We start from the raw sequence: 24,197 nt of genomic DNA, 5'->3' as shown, positions 1-24,197 counted from the left end.
TCCTGGAGCTCACTTGGTAGCCCAGGCTGGCCTCGAACTCACAGGGATCCGCCTGGCTCTGCCTCCCGAGTGCTGGGATTAAAGGCGTGCGCCACCACCGCCCGGCATCTGTTTTCTATTGTTATGACAGAAGACCACAGACTGGCTAATTCTTGTTTGTTTGTTTGTTTTTAAATTTAACAGTATTTCTTTATTGAATCTTTGGAAATTTCACATCATGCATCCCAATTCTGCTTACCTCCTGGTCCCTCCACATCCTCCTCTCCCCCTGCAGCCCCCCCAAATGAAAATTTTAAAAAAAATCAAACCAATCTAAAACAAGCAAACAAACAAAAAGAAAAACAAAACAACAAACAAGAAACCCCTTCATTCCATCTTTCCCACCTCTCCAACACCTCTTCATTTATCCTGATGGCATTTGGGAGCCTCAACTGGCTAATTCTTGAACAGAAGTTTCTGTAGCTCAGGGCTCTGGAGGCCAGGAAGACTAAGAGCATGGCACCAACATCATCATGACCTCTTCCTGATGATGCAATATGGCATGTAGGAGGCACCAAGTAGCAATACAGAACAAGTGTGCCCACTAGAGCTCACCCTCAAAACAAAGCTGCTCCATGAAATGTTTAATTCATTCTTGGGAGCTGAGACTTCACGACCCAGTCACCTTCCAACATCCCACTTGGCTAGGAAAAGATCTCTGCCAACTACACATCAGAAAGGGGATTTACAGTCTAGTACAACAAATTGCAAACATTAACCACTAAAACCCAAGTCATCCAATCTGTACATGGACTAATGAACTAACTAGTTCCCCAAAGAAGAAATACAAACAGTCAATAAATACTTGAGAAAGTGTTCAACATCCTTAGCCATCAGGGAAACACAAATTAAAACTGCTTTGAGACTTTGTTTCACTCTGGACAGAATGCTATAATCAAGAGAACCAATGCTGGCCAGGATGTGGAAAAGGAGGAATCCTTTTTCACTGTTGGTGGGAATGTAAATTTGCGAAGCCACTATGGAAATCAGTATGAAAGTTTCTCAAACATCTAAAAATAAAACTACCCTCTGACCTACTCTTGGGTCAAATACCCAAAGGACTCTAAGTCAACATACCACAGAGCATAATAGCTGGGAAATGGAGACAGCCCAGATGCCCATCAGCAGATGAAGAAAATACAGACACACAATGGAATTTTGTGTAGCCATGAAGAAAAATTAAATCATGACTTTGCAAGAAAAGGGATGTAACTGGAAATCGTTAGGTTAAGCACAATAAATAAGACTTAGAAAGACAAATACTCCATGTTTAAATACTGCGTGTTTTTGCTTATGTATGAAGTCTACACTTAAAATGGTGTGTGTGTGTGTGTGTGTGTGTGTGTGTGTGTGTGTGTGTGTGTGTGTGAATTTAAGAGAGGGCAATGGAGCCTGGGAGCAAGAAACCAGCCATAGTGGGGCATGGAGAATGTGAGGAGGGAGCTGTGGAGAACAAAGTGTCATGGCGCATAGGTATGAAGATACCACAGTGAAACACATTCTTTTGTATACTAACCTAAAAAAAATTCAATGACTTTAAAACTCTACAAACAATATAGACTGTGTGTTCACATTTCTACCATACAATATTTAGGGCAGCTACTCTACTATTACTTCCCCCTTGGCACATCTCTTCTTCATCTTTTCCCTACTCAGGATACCGGGTTATATCAGTTCGTGTGGTTACCAGCTAAATAAAGATATCCGGTGAGCCAGGCCTGGTAGCACACACACATAATCCCAGCACTCAGAAGGCAGAGGCGGTTGGATCTCTGTGAGTCTGAGACCAGCCTGGGCTACACAGTGAGTTCCAAGACAGGCAGAAGCATGTAGTGAGACCCTGTCTCAAAACAAAACAGATATTCAGTAAATGGGGCTGGAGAAAAGGCTTGGTACTTAAGAGGACTTGTTATTCTTGCAGAAGATGTTGGTTCAATTCCTACCCATGAGGCAGCTCATGCTTTGTAACTCCAGTTCCATGGGATATGAAGCCCTCTTACAGTCTCCTCGGACACTGCACACACATGGTGCCCACATATATGCTGGCAAAACACCCATCTACATGGAAAAAAAAAAAGTCGCCCAGTGAAGAAACACACTGTCCCTGCTTCTTTGTGTGTACTTCAAACATTGTGAGTAGGTTTCCTGGAGTTCTTCTTCCCTTTTAGCTTTGGGAAGGAGGCCTTGTTTCCCCGACTTGTATACAGACACACAGTACAGAAAGGGGGTGGGGAAGAAGCCATAATTCATACTCGAGTGTCTTTGCTGAAGTCAAAGTATGGGGAAGAGGGTGGGTCAGCCCTATGAGGAGATGGAAACCCAACCACTGGAGTCTGCCAGAGGCATCCTAAATTCAGAATGTTCCTTGGTCCGTGGCTTTAGGCTCTCAGCTAGGATTATGGACAAAAGGTACCTCTCAAGAAAATTCCCCAGGCTGCACCACCACCGCTGCAACCCAGCTGCATTCTACTGCCCAAGACATGCTCTGCCACCCAAACCCATGCACCTGATCATCCTCTGTAGCTAGAGTTTTCCTACCTTGCCCACAGTCAGGACAAAACTCTGTCACCTGCCAGTCCCATAGCCGCTCAGACTCAACCAAGTAAACACAGAGACTTATATTGCTTACAAACTGTATGGACATGGCAGGCTTCTTGCTAACTGTTCTTATAGCTTAAATTAATCCATTTCCATAAATCTGTACCTTGCCACGTGGCTTGTGGCTTACCGGCATCTTCACATGCTGCTTGTCTTGGCGGAGGCTGGCAGTGACTCCCTCCGCCTTCCTGTTCTTTCTTTTCTCCTCTCTGTTAGTCCCACCTATACTTCCTGCCTGGTCACTGGCCAATCAGTGTTTTATATATTGACTAATCAGAGCAATTTGACATACAGACCATCCCACAGCAATCCTCCCCAGGGCCGGCCCTCCCACAAAACCCCAGCAGACTACGGAGGCACAGGCACAACCCACATCAATTGGAAGAACAGGTGAGTGACTGGCCTCCCAGCTGAACTGCCCCAAACTGAACCAGACCCTAAACCCCAAGGCACATCCCATGCCTCTCCCCCTTCCCCTCTCAGCACCAGCAAGGCAGCCCCTTGGCCCTGCCCCCACTCTGGTGGAACTCCATTGCACTGGTGCAGTCCCCTGCAGCGCTCAAGCAGGTGAGACCTGTCCCCAGGCTGCACCACCACCATTGCCACCCACTGGATTCTGTTCCCCCAAGTCCCACTCTACTGCCCAGCCCCATGAACCTGGTCATCCTCCCCGTGGCCAGCCCTCCCCCACAACCCCAGCAGACTACACAGGCACAGGTACAAGGTGCACCAGTTGAAAGAAGAGATGAGTAAACATCAGTGTAAGAATATATTCAACAACAGAAAGGGCAAGATGGCACCACCAGAACCCAGTGATCCTGCAACAGCAAGACCTGAACATTCCAACTCAGCTGAAGCACAAGAAAATGACCTTAAAAAATAACTTTATGAAGATGACAAAGGCCATTAGGGAGGAAATGAAACATTCCTTTAAAGAAATTGAGGAAAAGACAAACAAAAAGAGTCAAGAAATCAATAAATCCCTTAAAGAAAGTTAAGAAAAAAAATAAAACAGGTGAAGGAAATGATTCAAGATTTGAAAATTGAAATTGAAGCAACAAAGAAAACACAAGAGAATTCTCAATGGAGACTCTAAAAGCCAGAAGGTCCTGGACAGAAATTTTGCAAGCACTAAGAGACCACGGGTGCCAGCCCAGATTACTATACCCAGCAAAACTTTCATTCAGCATAGATGGAGAAAACAAGATATTTCATGACAAAACCAGATTTAAACAATACCTATCCACAAATCCAACCCTACATAAAGTAATAGAAGGAAAACTCCAACCCTAGGAAGATAGCTGCAACCATGAAAACACAGGCAATAGATAATCACAATAGATAATCACAGCAAAACCCGAAGAAAGGAAACACACACACACACACTACCACCACCACCAACCCCCCAAAATAACAAGAATCAACAGTCACTAGTCATTAAAATCTCTTAATATCAATGGACACAGGTTAGCGGAAGAGATAAAAAAAAAAACAAAAAACAAAAACAGGACCCAGCCTTCTGCTGCATACAAGAAACATACTTCAACTTCAAAGACAAACATTATCTCAGAGTAAAGGGTTGGGAAAAGATTTTTTAATTAAGTGGACCTAAGAAGCAAGCCAGTGTAGCCATTCTAATATCTAGCAAAATAGACTTCAAACTAAAATTAATCAAAAGAGAAGGAAAAGGACATTTTATATTTATCAAAGGAAAAATACATCAAGATGAAGTCTCAATTCTGGACATTTATACCCCAAATACAAGGACATTCACATTTGTAAAAGAATTATTACTAAAGCTTAAATCACACATCAAACCCCAAACATTAATAGTGGGAGACTGCAACACCCCACTCTCACCACTGGACAGGCCTGTCAGACAGAAACTGAAGAGAGAAACAAGGGAACTAACAGATGTTATGACTCAAATGGACTTAATAGACATCTACAGAACATTTTACCCAAACACAAAAGAATATATCTTCTCAGCATCTCATAGAACCTTCTCTAAAATTGACCACATACTCAATTACAAAGAAAATCTCAATAGATAACAAAAAAAAATTGTAATAACCCCCTGTCATCTTACCGAGTCACCATTGGTTAAAGTTAGAGTTCAACAACACCAGAAACTACAGAAAATATTCGGACTCAAGGAAATTGAACAACTCTCAACTGAATTACCACTGGGTCAAAGAACAAATAAAGAAAGAAATTAAAGACTTTCTAGAATTCAGTGAAAAATGAACCCACATACCCAAACTTATGGGACACTATGAAAGCAGTGCACTAAGCACTAAGAGGAACGTTCATAGCACTAAGTGGCTACATAAAGAAGTTGGATAAAGCAACCTAATAGCACACCTGAAAGCTCTAGAACAAAAAGAAGCAAACTCACCTAGGAGGAGTAGACACAGGAAATAATCAAACCCCAGGCTGCAATAAAGTAGAAACAAGGAGAACAATACAAAGAATCAATGAAAAAAGAGGGTTTTTTTTTTTTTTAGAGAAACCAACAAAATAGACAAGCCCTTATCTAAACTAACTAAAAGAAGGAGAGAGAATATCCAAAATAACAAAACCAGAAACAAAAAGAGGGACATAACAACAGACACAAAGAAAATCCAGAGAATCATTAGGTCATACTTCAAAAACCTCTACTCCACAAAATTGGAAAATCTAAAAGAAATGGATAATTTTCTTGATAGGTACTACATATCAAAATTAAATCAAGACCAGACAAACAATCTAAATAGACCAATAACCCCCAAGGAAATAGAAGCAGTCATTAAAAGTCTCCCAACAAAAAAGAGCCCAGGGCCAGATGGTTTCAGTGCAGACTTTTATCAGAATTTCAAAGAAGAGCTAATACCAATACTACTCAAATTGTTCCACACAACAGAAACAGAAGGAAATTTGCCAAATTCTCTTTATGAGGCTACAGTTACCCTGATACCCAAATCACACAAAGATTCAACAAAGAAAGAGAATTACAGACCAATCTCCCTCATGAACATTGATGCAAAAATACTCAATAAAATACTCGCAAACAGAATCCAAAAGCACATAAAAAAAAACATCCACCATGATCTAGTAGGCTTCATCTCAGAGACACAGGGTTGATTCAACAGACAAAAATCTGTCAATGTAATCCACCATATAAACAAACTGAAAGAAAAAAATCACATGATCATCTCATTAGATGCTGAAAAAGCCTTGGACAAAATCCAACACTCCTTCATGATGAAGGTCTTGGAGAGACCAGGGATTCAAGAAACATACCTAAACATAATAAAAACAATATATAGCAAGCCAACAGCCAACATCAAATTAAATGGAGAAAAACTCAAAGTGATTCCACTAAATTTAGGAACAAAACAAAGATGTCCATTCCTTCCATATCTATTCAATATAGTACTCGAAGTCCTAGCTAGAGCAATAAGACAACAAAAGGAGATCAAGGAGATAAAAATTAGAAAGAAAGAAGTCAAACTTTTACTGTTTGCAGATGATATGATAGTATATGTAAGTGACCCAAAAAATTCTATTAGGGAACTTCTACAGCTGGTAAACACTTTCAGTAATGTGGCAGGATACAAGATTATCTCAAAAGGATCAGTAGCCCTCCTATATACCAATGATAAAAGGGCAGAGAAAGAAATCAGAGAAACATCCCCTTTACAATAACCACAAACAATATAAAATATCTTGAGGTAATAATTTTTTTTTTTTACAGGGGAGAGAGCGAACGCAGTCCCCCCACTACCACAAATTATGCAGTCCAGTTTCCCGCATTTGGGGAAATCGCAGGGGTCAGCACATCCGGAGTGCAATGGATAAGCCTCACCCTGGGAAAACCACCTTTGTGATCATGGTATCTCTCCTGCCAGGTAAGTATTTGAGGTAATAATTCTAACTAAGCAAGTGAAAGACCTGTATGACAAGAACTTTAAGTCTTCTATGAAAGAAATTGGAGAAGATATCAGAAGATGGAAAAATATCCCATGCTCATGGATCAGTAGGATTAACATAGTAAAAATGGCAATCTTACCAAAAGCAATCTACAGAGTCAAAAACTCCCCATGAAAATTCCAACACAATTCTTCACAGACCTCAAGAACAATACTTTTCATATGGAAAAGCAAAAACCTGGGATAGCTAAAACCATCTTATACAATAAAAGAACTTCTGGAGGTATCACCATCCCTGACTTCAAGCTCTACTATAGAGCTATAGTAATAAAAACAGCTTGGTATAGCTATAAAAACAGACAGGTGGATCAATAAAATCAAATCGAACACCCTCAGATTAATCTATACACCTATGAACACCTGATTTTTGATTAATAAGCCAAAATTATACAATGAAAAAAGAAAGCATCTTCAACAAATGGTGATGGCATAACTGGATGTCAACATGTAGAAAAATGCAAATAGAGATCCATATCTATCGCCATGCACAAAACTCAAGTCCAAATGGATCAAAGACCTCAACATAAACCCAGTTACACTGAACCTGATAGAAGAGAAAGTAGAAAGTAGCCTTGAACTTATTGGCACAAGAGATCACTTCCTGAATATAACACCAGTAGCACAGACACTGAGAGAGACAATAAATGAAACCTCCTGAAACTGAAAAGCTTCTGTAAGGCAAAGGACACTGTCAATAAGACAAAATGGCAGCCCACAGAATCGGAAAAGTTCTTCACTTACCCTACATCTGACAAAGGGCTGATCTCCAAAATATATAAAGAACTCAAGAAACTAGACATCAAAATACCAAATAATCCCAATTAAAAAATGGGGTACAAATCTAAATAGAGAATTCTCAACAGAAGAATCTCAAAAGGCCGAGATACACTTAAAAATTGTTCAATAGCCTTAGCCATCAGGGAAATGCAAATCAAAATGGCTCTGAGATACAATCTTACGCCTGTCAGCTACAGCTATGATAAAAAACACTAATGACAGCCTATGTTGGAAAGGATGTGGAGTAAGGGGAACACTCCTTTACTGCTGGTGGGTGTGCAAACATGTACAGCCACTTTGGAAATCATTATGTCAGTTTCTCAGAAAATTGGGAATCGATCTACCTCAAGACCCAGCTATACAACTCTTGGGCATATACCCAAAGGATGTTCAATCATACCACTAGGGCACTTGCTCAACTATGTTTGTAGCAGCATTATTCATAATAGCCAGAACTTGGAAACAACCCAAATGCCCCTCAACTGAAGAATGGATAAGCAAAATGTCATACATTTACACAATGGAGTATTATTCAGCAGTAAAAAACAATGGCATCATGAAATTTGCAGGCAAATGGATAGAACTAAAAAAAAAATCATCCTGAGTGAGGTAACCCAGACCCAGAAAGACAAACAGGGTATGTACTCACTCATAAGTGGATATTAGTTGTAAAGTAAAGGATAACCAGGCTACAATCCACAGCCCCAGAGAAGCCAGGTAACAAGGAGGGTCCAAAGAAAGATGCATGGATTTCCCTGGGAAAGGGAAACAGAAGAGATCTCCTGGGTAAACTGGGGGTGGGGTGGGGAGATGAGAGAGTGGAGGTATGGGAACATGAGAGATTGGGTTGGGCAGGTTGGGGGCAGGATGGACAGGGAGAATAATGAGAGAGATGTCTTGATGAGGAGCCATTTGGGGGTGCCAAGGAAACTCCCAGAAATCCACAAGGATGACCCCAGCTAAGACTCCGAGCAATAGTGGAGAGGATGTCTGTACTGGCCCTCTACTGTAATCAGATTGGTGACTACCCTGTTATCAGAAAACATTCATCTAGTAACTGATGGAAGCAGATGCAGGGATCCACAACCAAGCAGTGGGCCAAGCTCCGAGCTACAGGAGTCCTGTTGAACAGAGAGAGGAAAGATTTGCCAGTAGAGAGTTGGTGGGGAGTCAAGGTCATGACAGGAGAACCCACAGAGATAGTTGATCTGAGCTAATGGGAGCTCACAGATTCTGGACCACCATCTAGGGAGCCCACATGGGATGAGACTGACTTAGTCCCTCTGCATGTGTGTGACCGTTGTGTGGCTTGGTCTGTTTGTGGGGCTCCTAGCAGTGGGATAAGGACCTGTCCCTGGTGCATGAGCTGGCTTTTGGGAGCCTGTGTCCCCATTCTGGGATGTCTCACCCAACCTTGATACAGGGGGAGGAGCTTAGTCCTGCCTCAACTTGATGCACCATGCTCTGTTGACTCCCATGGGAGACCTGCCCCTTTCTGAATGGAGATGAAGGAAGAGTGGATGGGGGGGGTGGGTAGATGGGAGGTGGGGAAGGGTATGGGAGGAGAAGAGGAAGGGGAAAGTGTGGTTGGTATGTAAAATAAATGAAAAAATTTTAATTAAAAAAAGAAAGAAAATTCCATTATGTCCCTGCCTCTTTCCCCATGAGCCACATGATGCTGTTCCTGCAACTAAGCCACTTTGTCCTGGTGTGCCACATTTGTCTGATTCCTTCTCTTGCTTGCCAACCCCCTGCATCTATTCTAAGTCAGACATCCCATCATTTCCTGTTAGCCCTATTCATGGTGTGGCTTTGAATTTCCAATCACATCGGCAATGTCTTTGTTCTGCCTTGCCACACTTTTGATATTTGTACCAGCTACAGGAGCATTTTCAGCCTGTCTCTGCGCATCTGTAGAAGGAGCATTACCATGGTCTTACCTGAAAGGATAGTTGATGATTAAGTGTCTTTCACACTAAGTACTTAGCGGAACATCTTGTACCAGAGGCTGTATTGGGGTTGGAAATGAAATGGAGGATGGGGCAGAGAGCAAGTGAGGCATTCTCTCTTCTTAAGCATGTTGCTCCAAGTCAGACTGGGTAGTTTTGGTGTTTGCTGTCATGTGTATAGTTTTTAAGGTAAAATTGCTCAGGTCCCGTGGTTGTGCTTGCAATATCCTAAGCACTGGAGAAAGAGATGAAAGACAGTAACCTATTCTGAAGGTAACACAAGTGCAGAAGGATGGAGCATCTATAGGGCCAGTCTCTCCACTGCTCCAGACAGTCCATCTCTTCACCATCTCCACAGGGGAGATTCTAATTATGCTTCTTCACTGTGATGAGTTACTCTTCATATTTATTTATAACTGTGGCAGAGCTGTCATGTGGAAACACAAAAACCCAGGATAGCTGAAACAATCCTGACTAATAAAAGAGTGGCTAGAGGCATCACCATCCCCTATGTCAAGTTGTACTGCAGATCTATAGTAGTAACGTCATGGTATTGGCATAAAAATAAATACATTGATCAATGGAATGGAATTGAAGACTCCAACGTAAATCTAGACATCTATGGTGACCTACTTTTTTTAAACAAGGAAATAAAAAATATACACTAGGAAGAAAACGGCATCTTCAACAAATGTGCTGTCAAACTGGATGACTACATGTAGAAGAGAACAAGTAGATCCATATTTATCACCCTGCATAAAACTCAACTCCAAATGGATCAAGGACCTCAACATAAAACCAGACACACTGAATCTGAATCGACTAGGAAGTCAAAAGAGTCTTGAATTCATTGGTATAGGAAGGGCTTTCTGAACAAGTCACTGATGGCACAGGCATTAAAACCAACAATAAATGGGACTTCGTGAAACTGAAAAGCTTCTGTACAGTAAAGAACACCATCATTTGGACACAGTGGCAGCCTACAGAATGGGAAAATATCGTTACCAGTTACACACTTGATTGAGGGCTAGTACCCAAAGAATATAAAGAACTAAAAACAAACAAAAACTGCACATCAAGAAAGTAAACAACCCAGTTTAAAAATGTGGTAGAGAATTAAGTGGAGAGTTTCTCAAAGGATGAAACACAAATGGCTGAAACAATTAAAGAAATGTTCAACATCCTTAGTCATCAGGGAAATGCAAAGTAAAACTGCTTTGAGATTCCATCTTACAGCAGTAAGAATGGCCAAGATCAATAGAACAAATGACAAGGATGTGGAGTAAGAGGAACACTCATCTGTTGCTGGTGGGAGTGCAAAGTTGTACAACCACTATGGAAATCAGTGTGGTGGTTTCTCAGGAATCAGGGACTAGATCTACCTCAAGCCCCAGCTTTATCACTTGGGCATATACCCAAAGAACTCTACAACCTACTACAGAGACACTTGCTCACTCATGTTCATTTCTGCTCTACTCATAATACCCAGAAATTGGAAACAGCCTAGGTATCATCAACTGATGAATATGTAATGAAATTGTGGCACATTTACACAATGGAATAGTATTCAGCTGTTTAAAAAATGAAATTTACAGGTAAATGGAGCTGGAAAACTCATCCTAAATATTTTTTGACAGAGTAGTTTTGGTTGTCCTGGAACTCACCACATAGACCAGGCTGGCCTTGAACTTACAGAGATCTGACTGCCTCTGCCTCCCAAGTACTAGGATTAAAGGTGTGTGCCCCCATGTCCAGCTCACTGGACATCTTTACTTAGCTGATAGCCATATTAACTGATATTACCCTGTAGTTTTGTGTTCGAAAGTGTGAATTGATAGATGAGCCCCACTAGAATCCTTGAACAACTGGCTTCATCACACTAAAGCTTATTTCCTGTGCAGAGAGAAAGAGTGAGAGCAGATGTGCCCTCAGAGCATTGGACCTCTACGTTAAATGTCTGTTTTCACATCACTAGTTTGGTGAGCTACAACCGAGAGCTCCAGCCTAACTCCCTCAGATCCAGGGTCTCATGCCTGGTAAACACACAATCACTGAGTTCCAGTCTTTTTTTTATTATATCATATTGATTCTTTCCTCAGTGTTTGGGATTGAACCCAAGGCCTGGCACATCATGGTAACCACCCTACCACCTAGGTATGGCCCCAGCTCTTTCAAACATTTGCCGGTGTATTCTTGTTTTAATTGAGCCATGACCCGGTCTTAGGTAGTCCTCTTAACCATGATGGAATTTTGCATTTTGTATACCACTGTGTTACACGCCAAAATGAGTTGTTAGTGGGGTGAGCTGATGTGATGGCTTTATTATTATTGCTAAATTTGGAATGAGGAATCACATGTCACAGTTTCAGTTGTCAACTTGATACACTTGGGAAGAGGGAACTTCACTTGAGGAAACGCCTCTGTTGAGCATTGTCTGTGGGGGCATTTTCTTAACTGCTAATTGATGTAGAGTTTCTAGTCCACTGTGAGTGGTGCCATCCCTAGGTGGATGGACCCCAGGCTATGTAAGAAAGGTTGCTGAGCCAGGCAGTGGTGATGCATGCCTTTAATCCCAGCACTCAGGAGGCAAAATCTCTGTGATTTTGAGGCTAGCCAGCTCTACAGAGCTAGTTCTAGAACAGCCAGGGCTACACAAAAAAATCTTGCCTAGAAAAACAAAAACTAACAAACAAAACAAACAAACAAACAAACAAGTTGCTGAATGTGAGCCTGCAAGGAAGCTCATAGTAGTGTTCCTCCATGGTTTCAGTTTCCGGTTCCTGCCTTTAGTTTCTGCCCTGATTTCCCTTGATGATGGACTATTGCTGTGGAATGTTCTGTATGTTAAATGTCTTGCTCTGGTCAATAAATGAAACACTGATTGGCCAGTAGCCAGGCAGGAAGTATAGGTGGGACAAGGAGAGAGGAAAATTCTGGGAAGTGGAAGGCTGAGTCAGGGAGACGCTGCCAGCTGCCACCATGACAAGCAAGATGTAAGGTACCGGAAGGCCACGATCCATGTGACAACTTACAGACTAATAGACATGGGTTAATTTAAGATAGAAGAATTAGATAGCAAGAAGCCTGCCACAGCCATATAGTTTGTAAGCAATATAAATCTCTGTGTGTTTACTTGGTTGGGTCTGAGCGGCCGTGGGACTGGCGGGTGAGAGAGATTTGTCCTGACCGTGGGCCAGGAAGGAAAACTCTAGCTACATACTATAAACTGTAAGGTGAAATAAACCCTTTCCTCCTAAAGTTGTGTTTTGGTCCTGGTGTTTATCATAGCAACAGACAGCTAACTAGGACACCAAAGTGACATCAGTGGGTGTATACAATGAGAGAAAGCTTCAGGCCAACAAACTAGTTCATACATAGAATAGTCAGGATAACAGCCTTACTAAAAAAAATTGATTATAATATTAAAATCCTCTTTTGGAAATCATCCATGTACAACGAAAATGTATTTGCATGTTAATTAAACATGTTTTGTTACATAGAAACTAAAAAAAATATATATATGAAAACCCCCATGTCTTAGTTACCACTGTAGTGTTGTGGTGAGACACCATGGCCAAGACAGCTTCTAACAACAGAAGTATTTAATTGAGGGCTGGCTTACCGTTTCAGAGGGCAGGGACCATCATGGTGGGGAGCATGGAGCAGGCAGGTAGACATGGTGTTGCAGCATTAGCTGAGGGCTCGCATCTGATCTGCAAGTTGGAGAGAGAGAGAGGAGAGAGAGAGAGAGAGAGAGAGAGAGAGAGAGAGAGAGAGAGAGAGAGAGAGAGAGAGAGAGAACCTGCTGTGAGCTTTTAAAACCTCAAAATCCCACCCTAGTGATGTACCTCATCCAAGTCTATATATCCTTCAACAAGGCCATAACGCTAATCCTTCCTAAACAGTTCACCAACTGGGAAACAAATATTCAACTATATGAATCTATGGGGCCATTCTTATTCAAAACACTGCACCCTATTTACCACACTTTAATCTCTTTCAGTCATAGTCAATTTTGGGGTTTCATATGGTATTCTTTCTGGGGCAGGCATGATGACCCTGGTCACTTTTGATGCATAAAGCGTCATTGCCCCAATAGCATCCCCAGAGGCTACAGCGACAAAACCCTGTGACGAACTCACATTATTATTTCCGCCCTGTAGGAATTTGGTGAAATGTAAGTCTGTGGCATATTAAACTATCTGAAACAGACAGGCAAACCTGGAAACACCTTCAATGCCATTTCTCTCATGAAGGAAGGGCACCCCACATGCCACGTTCCCTTCCTTTCTTATTTCAACACCACAAAATGTCGCACAGAACATGCCCAGGGGGTGAGCTTTGTTTGCCTTTGTTCAGGCCAACAAACCAGGCATTGTCTTTGCACAGTCATTCAGAGCTCTAAATAGTTGACGGGAATGTGTAACCAGACATGGCAATTACCACAAGTGCCCCTTTCCAGCCCCCATTTCGGCTGAGAACATGCCCCTCATTCTCACGTTTGCCGGCAAAGCCAAAGGCTCAGGACCAGCTATGTGTAAGACAGCATCCATTATGTGGCTGGAATTCAGTACATGTGGAAAAATAATGATGACTTGTTCAGCAAGTTCGAGGGCTCTGTGTTTGATGGCGGGGAGTTCCACCCGTGGAAGCCTGGTCTACATAGTGAGCTCAGGGCCATCCAGGGCTACAGAATGAGATTCTGTCTCAAAAACAAAAAACAAAACAAAAAAAACCAGACAAAACAAAACAAAACAAAGACAGTGGCCCATGACTGATCCCAGCTCCTGTGCACAGGGGAATGTGATGTTATGACAATCATCTCTCCCTGCACATCTCTGATGGGAATACGGGTACATCATTCTAGAACCGTGAAAAGAAGCAGTGGAATCCGTGGGCATGAAAAGCTTTGCACACCAGGAACATTCCTGCCTGCCACCTTCCATCTTTTCTACTGTGGTGGTTCCTTGTGTTTCTCCGAGGCGGCCAATCCCACATCTGTGAGCTGCGCAGCAATGCAAAACCTGAACCGGGGTGTCACATCCTTTGCCTCTGGCCTTTGTTGCCAGACAGGGTCCTTCCAGAACCCACAGGCAGACATCAGACACTAGAAAGAACTGGGATATCAGATGAGTGCTCTACCTGCCCCATCTCCCTCCAGAGCTCGCACCAGCATGTACATACCTCACCTTTCATTTTCTCCTTTTAACAACTGGGCAGAACATCTTTGGGTGGAGTTTGACAAAATATATCAAGAACCTTGTATGTGTTCATCGACTTTGAATTGCAATTCTATTTCAAGAATTTCTCTTGGGAAATTGAGTAGCCCTCTCTATATATTCAAGGAATACGTCCCCAAACTCACAATGGGTACCTGAAATGAACCATACGCATATTGTATTTTTTTTCCTACACTAAATGATTCTCTCCAAGTGTGTGTGTGTGTGTGTGTGTGTGTGTGTGTGTGTGTGTGTGTGTGTGTGTGTGTGGTCTAAGTATATGGAACATGAATATTCAGGACAAAGAAATAATTCTTTCATGTCCCAGGTGGGACAAAATAAGCGATAACAAGATTTTTGTCACTCCACTCAGAATGGCACACAGCTTCAGAATTGCCAATTGTTTGATGGAATTTTCCATTGAATATTTTTGGACTGTGGTTGATTCTCAGTAGCTATCATCACAGACAGAGAAGTAGAGGCTAAGAGAGGCCAGCCATGACAGTGTGTCTGCTACTCAGAACCCGAGTGATTAGAAATAAACTAACAAAATAGAATGAAGAAAATAAATTACATTATAGTCAACAAGCTATTAAAAATTAGCTTGTAAAAATATTCAGTGTTGTAAGAATGTTAAAAATAAATGAAGTGAAAAGAAGCATACCACCAAATAGTACAATTTTGATTACATTTGCATATAAATAGATAAATAAGCAAACCAATATCCTTGGGGGGAATGGAGACATCAATATATTAAATGTTACTGATTACTAATAAGGATTATTGGTAAATACTTTTTAATTTTATACTTTTCTATATTTTATCTAATAAATATATTACTTCATAATCAAAGGATTTTTTTTTTTTTTTTGGTTTTTCTAGACAGGGTTTCTCTGCGTAGCTTTGCGCCTTTCCTGGAGCTCACTTGGTAGCCCAAGCTGGCCTCCAACTCACAGAGATCCGCCTGGCTCTGCCTCCCGAGTGCTGGGATTAAAGGTGTGCGCCACCACCGCCCGGCCTTCAAAGGAATTTTTAAGAAGTCTTTCTTTCATGTTAATGAATCGGATCCTTTATCGAGGCTTGGTTAAAATTCGTAAGTCACCTAAAACTTCATAGTCAAAAACATGGGTTTGGGGTCAGTGTAAGGATTCACCAGATGAAGGTGTGTGCCACCAAGCTTGATGGCCTAAGTTTGATCTCAGGAACCTATAGGTGGAAGGAGAGACCCAATGCCTGCAAGCTGTTCTATGACTACATATGTACACCATGGCACACATGCACACACTCCTCACTCACAAATGGAACACAAAAGTAAATTAAAAATAAAAGCTTAGGTTGCCAGATGGATCTGGTCTCCAGTCTGGCATCTGCTACCTTCTGAAGGGGCAATCAAAGCCAAATGATTTAATGTCTCTACATTTCCGTCACCGTGAAATAGTTACAACAAGAGTGTTTATTACACAGTATGTAAGGATTTAATAAAACAGTACAAGTAAAGTTCAGGGGATGATGTCCAACAGATGGTAAACACACGCTGAATGGGCACAGTTACCACGCTCTGCTGCTGACGACCTCTGTCATGTCAGCACAGGTGGTTCCTTAATTTATAGTGTTCCTTGGTATCTACTAGGAATTAGTCATCCCCCAGCACTTCCACCCACCACCACCCCAGAATACCCAAATCCATGTCAGCTTCAGTGCCCTAGACAAAAACTGTGGACTCTGCACAGAACCTATACACAACCTCCTTCAAATGATCTCTGGGTTACTTAAAAGTACCCAACACGATGTCAATGCTTTGGGAATGGGTGGTGTATTATCTTGTTTAGGGAACTGTGATGGATGGAGTCTATGCACACTCATAGTATTGGCTCCTTTCAAATATTATCCATCTGCCATTGGTTGAATCCACACACGTAACTGACTGACTAATTTCTGGTCTTTTTGTAGGAGACACATGAGGAACTGAGAAGGGGAGAGATGAATCACCCACAAGACCCAGGGCTGGGGGCCAGCCCCACCACTGTGTATTGAAGTGGAGAGAAGAGGTGCTTTTATGTCTCAACAATATTCCTGTGGGGGAAAAGCTGGCCCCACTTCAAATCTTCTGACACATGATGCTCTGAGTAGCCGAGAGTCACCTTCTAATTTCCTAACTGCACACAGTGAAGGTTTGTGGGACCAGCTTAGCTTTGCATTTAATTTCCTTAGGCCTTTGACCTAAACAAAGCACTCTCAGTAAGAAAATGGAAATAAACAGAATAAATGCACAATGTAATACACATGCCAATCTGATGACATCATTGATGTCCTCATTAAAATAAATGTGTGCGTGCAACCAGACAAATAAATATTTTTGCTTGCAAAGGCATGCAGCAGCAATATAGTCATATTTAGGGGATATAAAGAAAGCTATGCTTGTTTTGTCCACACCACACTGAAATTCCTTATTTATAATTTTGTCACATAATTCTGTCAAATTTAGCAAAAGACATTCTTCCAAAATATTAAATAAATACATTTGTCTCAGTATTAAACTTGCAGCTATTTCTAGCTCTACCATCAGAAAAAGTCACAAAATAAATAGTTCAAAGCCAGGAAGACATTATCTTAAAACATTAGCTAGTTTACAAATATCCCAGCAGAACTAGAGATTGCTCAATGTGGAAAAATATTCATTTTGGCAAATTCAGTTTCTGTTCAGAGTATTTTAACCTTAGCTGGCTTTTTTTCTTTTTCCCTAATATCTTCTCTCTCATCTCTTATATGTTCCTCAAATGCCCTGATTTTTTAAAATGTATAATATAATGCCAGTTTAAGGATACTGCTTATAGTGATTTGCAAATTACACGTATTTGTTTTAAAAGTCACTGTATTTGAAAAATCACAGTGTAAATGAGCAGCTCACAACTTCTGGCTAGAGTTTTAAATTTTGATAGATTGGGCTGGAGAGATGGCTCGGTGGTTAAGAGCACTGGGGCCTCTTCCAGGGGACCCGAGTTCAATTCCCAGCACCCACATGGCAGCTCACAATTATCTGTCACTCCAGTTCCAGGAAATTCGACACCTCTTCTGGCCTATGCACACACACATGGTGCACAGAGATGCATCCGGTCAAAACACCCACACACATAAAATACAATGAAAAAAATTACATTTTTGTTCGATTAACACAATGTATGACTAATAAATACATGCTAGAAGAGATAACGAGGAGGACGGCAAAGGAGAAAATGAGGTGAATCATGGGAAAAACCTACCTAAACTATCACCCGTGTGGCTAAAGTGGGGAAACCACCACATTCCAATAAGGAAAAATAATGGGGGAGCTTTGAGTTTGAGGCAAATCTGGTCTGCACAGAGAGTTCCAGGCCAAACCAGGTTATAATAAATAATAAAAAAAAAAATCAAGAAATGAAGTAAGGAAGGAAGGAGGGAGGGAGGGAGGAAGAAGGCAGGCATGTGACTCCTGAAAGAAACATCTTACAAGTTGAATAGTGTCTTTTCTACTACGTCCACAAAGACATGTTGAAGCCCGTCTTAGAGTTTCTACTGCTGTGAAGAGCTATCATGACCATGGTAACTCTTGTAAGGAAAACATTGGATTGGGGTGGTTTGATGACAATTTCAGAGGTTCAGTCCATTATCATCGTGGTTGGGGAGCATTGTGGCATGCGGGCAGACACGATCCGAAGGCAACAGGAAGTTGACTGTGACACCAGGTGTAGCCTGTGCATAGCAGAACTCAAAGCCCACCCCCACAGTAGCACACTTCCTGCAACAAGGCCACACCCACTCCAACAAAGCCACACCTCCTAATAGTGCCTCCTCCTTTCGGGGGCCACTTTCTTTCAAACCACCTCTAAGCTCTAACTCCAGTAACTCAGAATGTGACTTTACATGAAAACAGGGTAGTTGTAATTACGCTAGTTAACACAGGGTCACATCGGAGCGGAGCGCGGAGTGCGGAGTCAGCTGTGAGCCAAGGAAAGGGAAAACTGCCAGCAGCCACCAGGAGCACAGGAGGAAGGACTTCTCAGCCGGTCAGGCGCCTTGACCTCAGTTTCCACCCTCTAGGGCAGCGGCATTATGAATTTATGCTAGTTTAAGTTTACCCGGTTTGTGGTTTTTGTAAAAGCAGCCTTATGGAAATTAATGATTACTTTCTCCCATGTTACTTTCAAAATTTAATATTAGAAGACATTGCTCACAGAGAAAATTCACAGTCCGTGACTTGAAGGGGGAAAAAAATCACTAGGAGTTTTTTCAGTTAAAAACTACTAAAATTTTTATTTCTTCCCAGTATTTTTCCCAGGAGTAATTTTTAAGTTTTACATGGCTGTGACCATAAACTTAAATCTTGTATAGTGACAGTTTCGATATCACAATGTCCATTTTATGTTTTTGCTAATGTGCTGAGTGCAATCAATATGACCCAGATTAATGTGAGCCATCTTATTTTTGTAATTCTACTTTATTATTGCAGATAATGTCTCTTGGGTTGACTTCTGAGGAATCTTAAGTTCTTTTGATTATCATTCAATTCTCTAAAATGTGCTCTGCGGAAAAACATGAGCGTCATGGTTAGTCTGCTCCGCCCATTGGATGGGATCTAGAGTCACCTAGGAGATGGTTTTAGCCACGCCCCTGATCACTCTTGCAGAGAAGCTTAACCGAGGTGGGAAAACTTATCCTGAGTGTGGGCAGCGTGGTTTCCTGGGCTGGACTCCCAGTGGACTCAACAGCCGAAAGCTACTGGGATGCCAGTGTTCATCTCTCTCCATTCCCTGACTACGGTGTCGTGCGACCAGCAGCTACCTCACTCTTTGCCAGAATGAGCCCGTCCTTCCTGAAGTTGCTCTTCTCAGCTATTTTATCCTGGCAAAGAGAAAGCAACCCATATACGAAGCCAGTCTGTCTATTTGGTGAGACGGTATTTCCACAGGCTCTGACTTAAGTCTATTTTCGGTTGCTGTTACAGGACACCTGATTTCGGTTAGCCTATACAGAAAGGTTGTTTCGGCTCACAGTTCTGTGGTCTAGAAGTCCAAGATCAGGCAGCGGCTCTCTGCTGGGTTTCTGATGAGAACATAGCTCCGTTTCAATTATTGGGGGAAAGTGAATGGGAAGTGCATTTGTAGAAAGAGAGAAGGGGTGGGGGGCGATGAGGGAGATGCTTTGTTTATTATATTTACACGTGTATATATATAATGCACACTGACCACTCCCACCCCTCACCCTCTCCAATCTTCCGACCACCATCTACTCTCCTCCCATCAAATCTTTTCCTCGTATTCATGTTTAATCATTCTGTTTTATGACCCACTGAGTTTAACCAGGGTTGTCTGTGTGACCATGGAGATATCCACTGGAGCCTGTGAGCTCAACAGCAGGTATGTAACTAAAGACAGCAATTTCCCTTCTCTAAGGATCTATCACTAGCCAACAGTTCAGCACTGAAGAGTAAGGTCCCATGAGCCCCTCCCCATGTCAGATTATTGACAGATTGTCTATCTTGTGTTGCTGGAGGGCTTCTCTCCAGCTTCCACCAGGCCCCGCAGTCCCACAATCCACGTATAAAATAATCACTCAGACGCTTATATTACTTATAAACTGTATGGCCGTGGCAGGCTTCTTGCTAACTGTTCTTATAGCTTAAATTAATCCATTTCCATAAATCTATACCTTGCCACATGGCTTGTGGCTTACCAGTGTCTTCACATGCGGCTTGTCATGGTGGCGGCTGGCAGTTTCTCTGACTCAGCCTTCCACTTCCTAGAATTCTTCTCCTTCTTGTCCTGCCTATACTTCCTCCTTCCTGGCCACTGGCCAATCAGTGTTTTATTTATTGACCAATCAGAGCAACAGATTTGACATACAGACCATCCCACAGCACTTCCCCTATTTTTTTTTTTTTTTTCAAAAAGGAAGGCTTTAACTTTTACACATCTCCAAAGCCAGCTTGGTATATTTGGGAATTTGGGCGTAGCATCTCTTACTACTTCCTGCTGGAGGGGGGTGCTGTATCTTATGGGGACACAAAGAAAATTTAAGGATCATGGAGTAGTCCATGAGGCTGTATCATCTGAGCCAGTTGCCTTGAAACGATTCTGGATGTTGTATCATCTGGGCCATGGTGTCATCAGAGACCTTTCAGGTGGTCTTGGCTGGTCAAACCTGATGTATCTTACTTAATCTGGAACAAATCCATAGCCTTTGGCTTTCTGTAGAAACAAAAGCAGAGCCTCTTTTCCAAAGCAACATATCCTTATATCCAAATTTTGAAGTCAAGGTACCTTTAAAATACACATTTTGGCATAACTCAACAGCTTTTGCAATCAAATGTTTTTCTTCAGTTACGAATATCAAAGAGAACATAATCCAGATTCTCTGTGTGGTAGCCATCTTTACGTGACTTATTTTTTATATTACCTTGAGCCTATTGCTTTAAACTGCAGCCTTCTGAGCCTGAAACAGTGCTGTGGCTGCTGGCTCCGCCCACTTCAGCTTCCCAACATGGCGATGGTACTTTCTGCCAGCTCTGGGAACCATCAACTCTCAGAAATAGTGGGTCTATGCTTCTATCAAAGCAGCGTGCAGCCCAGAAACCTTTTTGGTTTTGTACTAGCAAAGGCTAAATCTGCCACGCAGCTTAATGTGCCACTTGCAGAGGCCTCATTCCTGCCATACTGCAGGTCAAGCGCACACACCAGGAACCCACCAGTAACTCAAACCAGAAGCTGCTGCTCATTTGAGAGAGATAATTAGGAAGCTATTTTTAGTTCCGTTTTAGAATCTTTTCTCAGGTTTTAGGTGGAAACTCTTGCCAACACGTTGGGTACCATTTGTTGCTGGAGGGCTTCTCTCCAGCTTCCACCAGGCCCCGCAGTCCCACAATCCACGTATAAAATAATCACTCAGATGCTTATATTATTTATAAACTGTATGGCTGTGGCAGGCTTCTTGCTAACTGTTCTTATAGCTTAAATTAATCCATTTCCATAAATCTATACCTTGCCACATGGCTTGTGGCTTACCAGTGTCTTCACATGCGGCTTGTCATGGTGGCGGCTGGCAGTTTCTCTGACTCAGCCTTCCACTTCCCAGAATTCTTCTCCTCCTCATTCTGCCTATACTTCCTCCTTCCTGGCCACTGGCCAATCAGTGTTTTATTTATTGACCAATCAGAGCAACAGATTTGACATACAGACCATCCCACAGCAATCTTGTTTAGGCCTGGTGCAAGTAATTACCGTTGTGAGTTCATGATTAAAATGGTTATTTCAAGTCTAGATGGCATTTCAGTCCCTCACTGTATCTTCTGGTTCTTACATACATAACCCATTCTTCTCATAACTAACCTACTCACTCAGGACTTCTTAAATCCTTCATGGGCTTCAGGTCAGGGGTGGAGTCCCTGAGCCCTAACAACTCCTTTTTTTGGGGGGGGGGCAGGGGGACAGAGTCTCTTTTTGTAGCCCTGATTGATCTGGAACTTGCTATGTAGAGCAGGCTAGCCTTGAACTCACAGAGATCTACTTGCCTCTGCTTCTACCTCTGACTCCTGAGTGCTGGGGTCAAAGGCATGTACCACCCACACCTGGCTTAGCATAATAACTCCTAAGGCCCCATAATCTCTCTGTACCATTACAGTAACAATGAAATTTTAACATGAGTTTTGCTAGGGACAAACAATATCAGGACCATAGCACCCTCACAGATGGGAATAGGTCACAGGTCATTTTCTGATCTGTGCATGAAGGCTGGGTGATCTGTCCATGATGTCAGTGTAGCTTCTGGATCTAGAGGCCAGGTTCCTGACTCCCACTCCTAAATCATTTCTTTCTCTCTTCTCAAGTCCTGGCAAAGATTTAAAAAACTGTTTAAAGTATTGCTTAGTGTTGAATTCAGAAATACACTTAATAGCTATTTCTGCTTATGTGATTACAGTTTCTAGTATACCTTAACATAGGATTTTCTACTTTGCTTAGCAATGGAAATCTCATTAAAAATATCACTCACCCTTTAATCCCAGCACTTGGGAGGCAGAGGCAGGCAGATCTCCATTAGTTCAAGGTTACCCTGGTCTATATATAGAGTTCAAGGCCAGTCAGGATGATACAGTGACGTTCTGTCTCCAAAAAAAAAAAAAAAAATCACTCACATTCTCGGACTTGTGCCACATCCAAAAGCAGAACTTGTACGTGGAAAAAGAGAAGGCAGGGCAGTGTGTGACCTTAGCATCCCTAATACTCCCATGCTCTAGAAACTCCATGGAACGTTTGGTACTGTGATACCCTAGAAATCCTATGGACTGTTCAGTACCGTGATGATCTAGAGTCCCCATGGACTGTCCAGTACTGTGAAACTCTAGAGTCTCCATGGACTGTCCAGTACTGTGATGATCTAGAGTCCCCATGGAATGTCCAGTACTGTGATACTCTAGAGACCCCATGGAATGTCCAGGAAGCCTTGCACCATTTTTAAGGAACCTTATGGCTCCAAGGAACACAGTTTGAAATCCAACTCAGATTCCAGGTTTTTTTTCTATTCAGTCTGACAGCAATGGATGATTTATTCATAGCTCTCTTGTGTCTAAAGAATTGATGGTTATAAAAATGCTATTAAGTTTCCTCCAGGCAACTAGTTCTCTGAGTGCCTACTTTGTCCTTAGTTCTTGGAAATTTCAAATTGGGTGGTGACATTTAGAAGTGGCATATATTGCCAGGTGGTGGTGGCGCACATCTTTAATCTTAGCACTTGGGGTGGCAGAGTCAGGTGGATCTCCAATCACATCTTTAATTACAGCTTTTGGGAGGCAGAGTCAGGCAGATGTTTGAGTTCAAGGCCAGCCTGGACTACAGAGTGAGGTCCAGGACAGCCAGGGCTATACAGAGAAACTGTCTTGTAAAAAAAGAAAGAAAAAAAGGAAGAAAGAAAGGAAGGAAGGAAGGAAGGAAGAGAAAGAAAGAAAGAGAAAGAAATGCCATATGTTGAGTCCATTTCTCTGCATTTTCTTCTCTCTATAGAACTACAGAGCTAAGTTGTGATTCTGAAAACCATGCAACACTTCTGCACACAGTACTATTACAAACCAGAATATTTTCTTTCTTTCTTTCTTTCTTTCTTTCTTTCTTTCTTTCTTTCTTTCTTTCTTTCTTTCTTTCTTTCTTTCTTTCTTTCTTTCTTTCTTTCTTTCTTTTTTTCTTTCCTTCCTCCCTCCCTCCCTCCTTCCCTCCCTCCCTCCCTCCCTCCCTCCCTCCCTCCCACCCTCCTTGCTTTCAAAACAAACCAGACAGCTAGCATCAATATATTCTAGTTTGAGAAAAGATGCAGTTTGGTGAGAGTAAGCAGCCTTTACCTTTTGCGATTCTCAGTGGTGCTTCCAGAGCTGAAAGGCATGGTGCCTCTCTGTCTGCCCCCCTTGTTCTGTTCCCTTTAACATTGCCTACCAAGCCCAACAATTTCAAGTAGCTGTTCATAGGCGAGAACCAGGATCCACCCAGTGGCTCCCAACAGTCCCATGGCTGGCCTCTTGACCTGATTTTGGCCTTCTCTTCTCAACAGTTCCATCACAGAATAAAAGCCCGGAGGCATGGAAAACATGGTGGAAATGACAGTGAGGTGACTTGAGAGAACAGGAA

General features: G+C 42.2%; 1 long non-coding RNA gene and 1 other non-coding gene across 2 annotated transcripts; both read right to left on the bottom strand.

Moving 5' to 3' along the window:
* Positions 1 to 6,370: 6,370 nt before the first annotated feature.
* On the bottom strand, positions 6,371 to 6,535 carry LOC121826710 (U1 spliceosomal RNA). Its single transcript, XR_006068919.1, has one exon. It is a non-coding gene; the product is annotated as a U1 spliceosomal RNA (small nuclear RNA).
* Positions 6,536 to 9,621: 3,086 nt separating this feature from the next.
* Positions 9,622 to 22,922, bottom strand: LOC143269920 (uncharacterized). Its single transcript, XR_013046719.1, has 3 exons — positions 22,718 to 22,922; positions 12,957 to 13,047; positions 9,622 to 9,761 (listed from the first exon to the last, which is right to left on the bottom strand). It is a non-coding gene; the product is annotated as an uncharacterized LOC143269920 (long non-coding RNA).
* Positions 22,923 to 24,197: the final 1,275 nt, after the last annotated feature.

The sequence above is a fragment of the Peromyscus maniculatus genome, chromosome 21 (assembly GCF_049852395.1).
Source record: "Peromyscus maniculatus bairdii isolate BWxNUB_F1_BW_parent chromosome 21, HU_Pman_BW_mat_3.1, whole genome shotgun sequence".
NCBI classification, from domain to species: domain Eukaryota; kingdom Metazoa; phylum Chordata; class Mammalia; order Rodentia; family Cricetidae; genus Peromyscus; species Peromyscus maniculatus.
The sequence above is the reverse complement of the archived record's forward strand: the minus strand, read 5'-3'. Positions and strand labels throughout refer to the sequence as shown.